Source organism: Nicotiana sylvestris, chromosome 10 (assembly GCF_000393655.2).
Source record: "Nicotiana sylvestris chromosome 10, ASM39365v2, whole genome shotgun sequence".
NCBI classification, from domain to species: Eukaryota; Viridiplantae; Streptophyta; class Magnoliopsida; order Solanales; family Solanaceae; genus Nicotiana; species Nicotiana sylvestris.
In genome coordinates, this window is record NC_091066.1 from 31,296,412 (window position 1) to 31,305,163 (window position 8,752).

General features: G+C 30.9%; 1 pseudogene; it reads left to right on the forward strand.

Moving 5' to 3' along the window:
* Positions 1 to 3,112: 3,112 nt before the first annotated feature.
* LOC104210584 (protein BIG GRAIN 1-like B) lies at positions 3,113 to 4,891 on the forward strand (annotated as a pseudogene).
* Positions 4,892 to 8,752: the final 3,861 nt, after the last annotated feature.

Below are 8,752 nucleotides of genomic sequence, written 5' to 3' on the forward strand. Positions count from 1 at the left end.
TTGCCTCATTTGAGACATACACTTCAAACACAAATACAATACCACTATGTATGCGGCATGGCGTCCGATCTCGGCCCGATCAGCTAGGCCGCCTTACCAAGGCGTTTCTCTTTTCCATCAATCATCTCATTTCAATCTTTGTTTCACATATATCATTTCATAGGCACTTGGGGCCACATCCATCACGTCATATATTTGGCTCTAGGCCACATCTTACATCATTCCCAATTTTAATGTTAGATTTGTAATTTAGGATAATATGTGCACACAAGAGCAAATAAAATAGTAAGCATAAATGAGACTTCACATAGATGGCACAACATATGCAGCTTCAATCTTAATTTAAGGTCTAGGAATTTCAATACATGATTCATATTCATTGCACCTTTTCAAGTTATGAAGAATAACACTTCGACCACATTGAGATACATCTTTCACGCCTATAAGGTTGCAACTCCAATTCATGTTGAACAACAATCAATATAACAATCCAATCTTACCGCATTTACACAAATACCAACGGAGCTCAATTTTTAAAAGACAGGGTTTTAGCCATACATACCTCGATTGAGCTTTCCTTTAATCCTATAATGTTCCGGAATGTTCGCACTTCAATCTATTTATGCAATGTAGCACAATTGAACCTATAATCAGGAAAAGATCATAATTTAAGCTCACTTGAGCATTTTATCAAGCATTGAGTGTTCATCAAGGCCTTATGGTCCTTTTATGCAAGATTACACTAGCCCTTTCCCCATGCCTCTCTATTTATAATTTTACCATATCTTCTAAGAACACATGCATGCAATGTAATCACCCTTATCCCCATGAATTACCTCACTAATGGCCCCTTATAACTATATTTAAAATTAAGAGCTTAGGTGATGAAGTCTTACCTCCTGTGATGAAGATTTAGGTGCCCCACTTGATTATCTTCAATGTTTTACAAGGATTTGTGGAGCAATTTTGATGAAAGGCACTTCCCTTATCTTAGGCCCTCGTACTCACTTTAAAAGCACCAAGAAAGTAGGCTCAAAATGAGCTATTGCACAGGATATAACGACAGGGGGTCGAGTTTAAATTTTAGAAATCTGGAGCCCCGATTCAGATCTGCGGTCTCATATGCGATCGCAAAGTTGACATGCGGCACGCAGAATGGACCGCAAAAATGCTCCCAAAAACCTGAACAAACTGCTTGGGTATGCGACAAGAATGTGGTCCGCATACCTATTCTGCGGTCGCACAATGCACCGCAAAACTGCCCCTCGCAAAAATTTCAAGGGGATTATGCGATGACTATGCGGCCCGCATATCGACTATGCGATCGCATAATTGGCCGCATAGTTGACCTCAAAATTAACCATCACACTGCCTGACTCTGCGACGACTATGCTGTCCGCATAGCTATTATGCGACCGCATAGTTGACCGCAAAATCGCACTTTCTGGAAAACACTATTCTTTAACTTTTTAATGCACAGATCAATCCAAAGAGCGAGCCGCAAAGAATTTTATGAATTTCTAACACATGATCCTAACTTGGCACCACGAAATTCGGGTTTTTGAGTAGAAATTTTCACGGGGCCTTACACATATACCCCACCAGCCTTTATCTTTTTAAAATATAGTTACAATCTAGGTCTATATTATTTATTTTAAGGTTTTCTCGCATACCCTTGGAAAAGTTACTACTAGCTTTAATATATAGTTACAATTTAGGTCTATATTATTTATTTTAAGGTTTTCTTCGCACACCCTTAATTAGAAAAGTTAACAACAAAGGAGTAGATTTAATTAAAAGAATATTTTCTTAACTATCATTTCTCTTCCCTCAAATATCTAATTTAATTAACATTCCATTAGTAAATCTGCCCTTCGAATTGGAACTTGGGAGATGGGTGAAATTCAAAAATGGCCAGATCTATAAGTGGTAATTGAAAAATAGTCACAGTTTTAAAAGTAATCGAAATTGTACTTTTTATGTAAAGATAAATCTGAACGAAAACACTTTTCAAAATCCAAAAAATATTCCAGCATAATATACAGGAGTTCCAGCATAATATAGTAGTCCAGTATAATATGCTGGAAGTTCATACACAGGTGCTCCAATCTCCAGTATATTATACTCGAACTTTCCGTATGTTGGAGTTCTAGTATAATATGCTGGAAGTTCATACACAAGCACACCAATCTCCAGTATATTATGCTAGAACTTTCCGTGTTGCAACAAAATAGTAACTATTTTTAAATGACTCTGCAAATGCTAACTATTTTTCAATTATTAATCCAAAAACTGACTATCCCGTGCTATTTTCACTTGGTAGATAGTATAAAGCCCAAAGTGGAATTATTAATAGATAAAAAGGAGAATAGACTCACACTTCCTTTCTTAGGCGTGTCATCCAAATCCAGGCTCTCATTATGCTATATATGCTCTCTCCTCTATCTTGTCTGGTTAAAACCATCATCAAACCCAACCCCGTATAACCCATATTGATGACTCTTGTCTACTCCATCCATCCGTTCATTTTTACTTGTTCATAAAATTTTTTACACGTCCTTTAAAAAATAATAGTTGAAATATATATTTTACCTTAGTACCCATCATAATAAAAGTATTTTGAGAAGTCTTAGGAAATAATTTGTGGAATGAGTAATTAATGATAATGGTAAAACAAGAAAAATAGTCTTCTTTTGATTTGCTAAAATTAACAAGAAAAAGTATATATTTTTAATATGGGGAACAAGTAAAAGTTTACTGAGGGAGTACCATTTTTCCTTTAGCGCTCCACAGATGCTCTTTCTTACTCGCTAGCCCTTTCTTGAAAATGTATGTGAATACATGTGCTCGCAGGAGATAACAAGTATCCTAAAATTAGTTGAGATGTTCGTAAGTTGGTCCGGACATTACAATTATCAAAAAAAAAAACTTTTTCAATGAAATGTTAGCTAGCTAAGCTCATGCATGTCCCTACTCCAAATTATACACACACTCTCTCTTGAAGCATTTGGCTCTTCCAAAGCAGACAATAAAAAGATCAAATTATCATTTTCTCTCCCACTTACTCCCCCCCCCCCCTTGTTATTTTCTTCTTCTTACTACTGCTGGACAAAGACTCACTCTCCTCTCTTTTGCTCACTTCTTTCAGTTTAGCAATACTATAAATTATATACTCCTGACATATGGATAAATATAAATACTACCCACGAGATTCTTGTAGCCCTTCTTTCTCTTCTACACTTCTTGACTCTATTTACCACTCCATTGACCAAACACAAGATCATAAAAAGCATTATAAGGCAAGTGAAAATGTTGTGGTTAGACGAAAATCTGCTGCTGATTCTGAGAAGAATTCAAGCTCCTCAAATTGTGGCTCTTCGCCTTGTTATAATGGTCTTACTAATAGGCCAAAACCTATTAGAACTACCATTTCAACTGACCAATATTCTCCCAAACACCTCAACTTTTATGGTAAGTATATATTTGTCTATATATAATCACAGCCATTTTATTCTGTTGAATAATAGTAATTCAAAGTTTTTCCTATTTCTTTTGTTTGCTAGAGTAGTCCATCTTTCACAATTTGTTAGTCAAAATATGGATATATTAGGCAAGTCGGATTTAGAATTTGAACTTTAATTATGGGTTGGAGTTCGAAATTTTACCACAAACTCATTCGATTTCCTAGGTACGAAATATATTGTTGTTCTTATTTAGTAAGAAAGGGAACCTTGGAGCAACATTAAAAATTATCTCCGTGTGACCTATAGGTCAGAAACTCGAGCTGTCGAAGCACCACTAATGCTTGCATTAGAGTCAGATTCAGAATTTGAACTTTATGGGTTGTTCTAGTTTGAAATTTTACTACAATACATATAATTTACTGGGTACGAAATATATTATTTGTTTTTATTTAGTAGAACATATATATAGGGTCTGAAATAAAAAATATTGAGTTTAGATTGAACCTATAACTTGTATACTAAAATGTCAGCCCCTGATAATATGCTTAAATTATGCTAGTAGATGAGGATTATTAGAATAGGTTGTAAGCAAAATATGCAATTTCACTTTTTTTTAATGGCAATATTAATTTTGTTTTCAGTTTTTTCTCAGCTCTCTTAATTAACATTTGTTCCTATTATTGATACTCTATTTAATGTTTCAACAGATTTTTCCTTAGCAAAGGAAAAAGCTAAACATCAAGAAGATGGCTTTGTGAAGACAAAGTCAAGAGCTTCGAAAATTTACAGAAATTTAAAGAAAGTTAAGCAGCCAATTTCTCCAGGAGGTAGACTATCGAGTTTCTTGAAATCACTTTTTACAAATTCAAAAAAATCAAAGATTTCATCAAATTCTAGAGGGTATGAACACGAGGAAAGAAAATTAAAATCTGCAAATGTATCAACTTGTTCTTCAGCTTCTTCATTCTCTAGATCATGTTTAAGCAATAACAACAACAACAATAATAATAATATTACTACTCCATTTTCAAGAACCAAAAGATCAGTCAAATTCTACTCAATGAGTAGTGTAATTGTAGACGATAAAGATTGTCGCAAGAATAATTTGTGCGTGGACAAACAAAAAAATCGTCGAGTGGAGGAGGCATCTGCTAGAGATTTGCGAAGAAACTGTCAGTATAGTTTAACATGTGATAACAGTCGGAGTTTTGATATTGATAATGAGGATGAAGAATATGATGATGAAGATGCAAGTTGTGCTAGTTCTGATCTATTTGAGCTTGATAATCTTTCATCCATTGGAATGGAATTGCCTGTCTATGAAACAACAAAACTATGGTACTAATCGAGCCATTAATCGCAAATGGTAAATTTCTTTTGTAATTCTTATAATATATTTGATAATCGTAGTGGTATTGATATTATTAGCTGTGAGTGGTTTTGGGGTTTACATCAAGAGTATATGTGACCTACTTCACTTTCTTTTTTATCATAATTCGTAACGTCTTCTTATTTTCTAATTTTCCTTATTATTCTTTGCACTAATTAATATAGTATAGTAATAGTTACACAATTTGGTAAATTGTAAAGTAATTATATATAAATTTTATGATTAACACGGATTGCTATCGTGATGAATATGGTAAGTAATATGCTATCATTGATTAAACTACGTACACTAATAATAGTGCTTTTTTAATACTTTCAATTTATGTAAATTAAGTAGTTGTCTTATTTTTGTTTACTTCTTTGCTTGTTTGCTAAAGAGAAAGATAAAATAAAGGTCGATTGTCAAGGAAAGATCAAAGAAAAAAGAGAATGTCGTTTTCACACGTTAATTAAGATGACGAGATAAAAGCAAAGCAAAGGGGCAAAGACAGATTTTCTTCATTTTTCGTCCTTCGTTCTCACTCATCAAGAAAGAGATAGAAAGGAGAGAGTCCCTTTCTCTCTTTATATATACTAGTCTTTGGGTACGCACTTTGCGCGTATATCATATCTCAATGAGATAATATTTTTAAAATATGACATAAATATTAAATATTTAATAATTTTGTGTTTACGTTATAAAATAAAAATTCATACTCCTAAAAATAATGAATGTTCATCTTATATAGCTAAGTCAATAAAAGAAGAAATTGCCTTATAAAAGTTCTCACTGATTAGTCGATGTATTCACAACCTAAATTTATTTTAGCTTTATAATTTCAGCACTTCAACATTGTACGTTATCATGATTCCTAGGGTTGTTCACGGTTTGACGGAAAACCGAAACAAACCGAAAACCAAACCAAACCAATTAAGTAAACCGATTTTTTTTTGATTTGGATTGGTTATGGTTTTAAATTTTAAAAACCGATAATATTTGATTTGGTTTTGGTTCTATTATAAAAACGAAAAATAAACCGAACCAAACCGATTAACTATATACAAAATTTAATAATTATTTATATACAATATAATATCTTTTTCTAAATAATTTTAAATATTTTATGCAATTTAATTGTTATTTTGAATTTTGATTTATCCTACTTATATCTTAAAAGATTGCCTATGCCCAAAACAATAAGAATCAGCCAATTTTTTTTCCATTAAGAGACTTTACTTCTCTAACCCTCCGCACATACTTTTGCCTAACAAAAGAGTTAAAAAAAATCCTACCATAAGAGTAAAGAAAGCAAACTCAAATTGCAGGACTGCAGTGGCTAAAGCTTGAGAAAGCAAACTTTTAGTTTGTTTTTTTGTCCATTCTTTTCATCTAAAGAGGTAAATAAACTTTCAGTTCCGGAAGAAATATATAAAAAACATAAATTTAGCAAATTATTTTCAGATTATTGTATAGTGTTGTTTCACTATTATCGACTTATTATTAGCTTACTAAGAACCGAAAACCGAACCAAACCAAACCAAACCAATAACAACCAAATCGATGGTTTGTATTTAATTTAGTTTGGTTTTGGTTTTAAAATTTTAAAAATCAATTAAATTGGTTTGGTTTTGATTTTAATCAAAAACCGATCAAATCGAACCGTGAACACCCCTAATGATTCCTTTTCAGTTTCAACGAGAACATATAACTCTTGAAGATTTAAGAGTTTTACTTAAACTTTTTATTGAAAAGCTATTCTCCATCTCATTCTAGAAAAGACAAACAAAATCATCCAACAAAAAAAGGCAATCTAAGTCTAAATCTCATCGAATTTTAGTATCTTTTATGTTGGCTTAGTTCTATCGTTAATCGAAATTTAAATTCTTTAAAGTATAGATCGCATTGATAAATTCTAACCAATTCATTCGTGGAACTTGTTAGTATAATTCTCCTCAACTTAAGAGTACAACTTACCAACACTAAAGGAATATCAAAGTAAGAAAATTTATATCGAATCTTAAAGTCCTAAACTTAGTTCTACCAACAATAAATTATTAATTATAATTGTAATGTACATTGACATAATTAACTATAATAAAAGGTAAATAGAATATAAAAAAGTATAATTTACCGACTTATTATGCTTTGCTCTAAAAGATCCAAAACGAAAATAATAAATGAAAAGTAAAGAAAAAACCTTCAATTTAATTATATGGTCGGCAACAACTTCCCAAAAAATCATCAAAGGTATTTTCTGTTTGAACTTTAGATGGTTACGTTCTGTTGGAATAGTAGCACATCTAATAATAATTTTAACTTGTAATAGACAACTTAATTCCTAGAAGTTTTAGTAAAGGGCATAATCAATTTGCTAAGTTTACATATTGTATAGGTCTTTTTGTCCAATAATTTTATTTATTAAATTAAATAAAAGAGGCAGAAGAATGAATAAGTTTCATAATGTTACTTGTAAATAAAAGAGTTCTTCTATTGTAATAAATAACTATGGCACACAAGCAAACGAAGAACTACCGAAAAAATATAACTCACAAGTAATTCATCTAACACTTGTAAAAGAATTGTCAAAATATTTAATATCTTCATGGTTTCAATTGCTTAGTTCAAAACCAAAAAAAACAGACTGGACAAATTTGTGGAGAAAGCATACAATACGAACCATATTTGTGGAGAAAGCAGACAACTGCTTCCTTCAGCTATCGATTTTTTTTAGCTATTTTATATTTAAAATATTTTCTTATTTTTAAATTCAAATCTTCTCAGAATCTTTCTTTACGTATTTAATTAACTCATTATGTGTTGTAGTCCTTCTATTCTAAAATTCTTACCCGTATTTTTTGGGTTTTCATATCATTTCAATATTGAGTTGAATTGATTTCGAATTCCTAAATATTAGGGAGATACGTATAAAATAATTCTAACAATTAGGAAAATAATACAAATGACTATTTTGTCTAGTGTAAAACTCATTTTTAAAGGGTAAAAAAGGCGTACGATATTTCGTTAAGGACCTTCGTGCTTTTAATATAGTATATATATATATATCCGAATATTAATTGTCATGCTTTGTTTCTTGAGAATCAATTTAACTAATTTTCGAAGCTAAATTGAATCAGATCATCTTAATATTTTAGAATTAAAATTAAGATATTAAAAAATTATATATGAAAAGTATTGCTATAATTTTTTTTCTCATATTAATATGATAAACAATATATAATAGATATTAATTTCAAAAATTTATATTTTTTTATTTCAATTTTAAATTTAAAATTGAAGACGCTTGAGTTGTCACATTGCTTGATTTCCATTTTGATAAGTCGAGGCAAAATTTGCTAAAGCTAACTTTAGTTATTATAGTGGCAATAAAGAGGGGTGAAAATAGGGATTGATGAATACGATGATTGGAGAAAAAAAAGAAAAAGATGAAAGAGACACTTATCAAAGAGGGATTGCTGGTCTCAAAAGCTTATGACACAAAATCTAAGGTCAGATGTTTGTTGGGTGGATTAATTTTCCTAAGAAACTATAGTACTAATTATTTTAAGAGAGTCAGCGTGCACTTGTTAAAATAGGTACCCTATTACATAACCCTATATATTGAGTACAATACTAAGTAAATCTTTCTTTAAAATAAGCGTAAGTTCATAAACTTATTTCATTCATTTCCTATTTGGTGAATCTACTTTCTTTAATTTTTAGTCCATCTAAGAAAATGAACTCTTTTAAATTCAAAAATAATTTAACTTAATTTTTTCATTTTACCATTTAAGAGTAATATTATGTCACAGAAATAATGTTACGACATGGTAAAAATTACAAGTTTTAAAACTCTTATATTCACATAAATATGATGATATGCTTAAGAATATAAATTTTAAAAGTCCTCCTTTATTTCTTA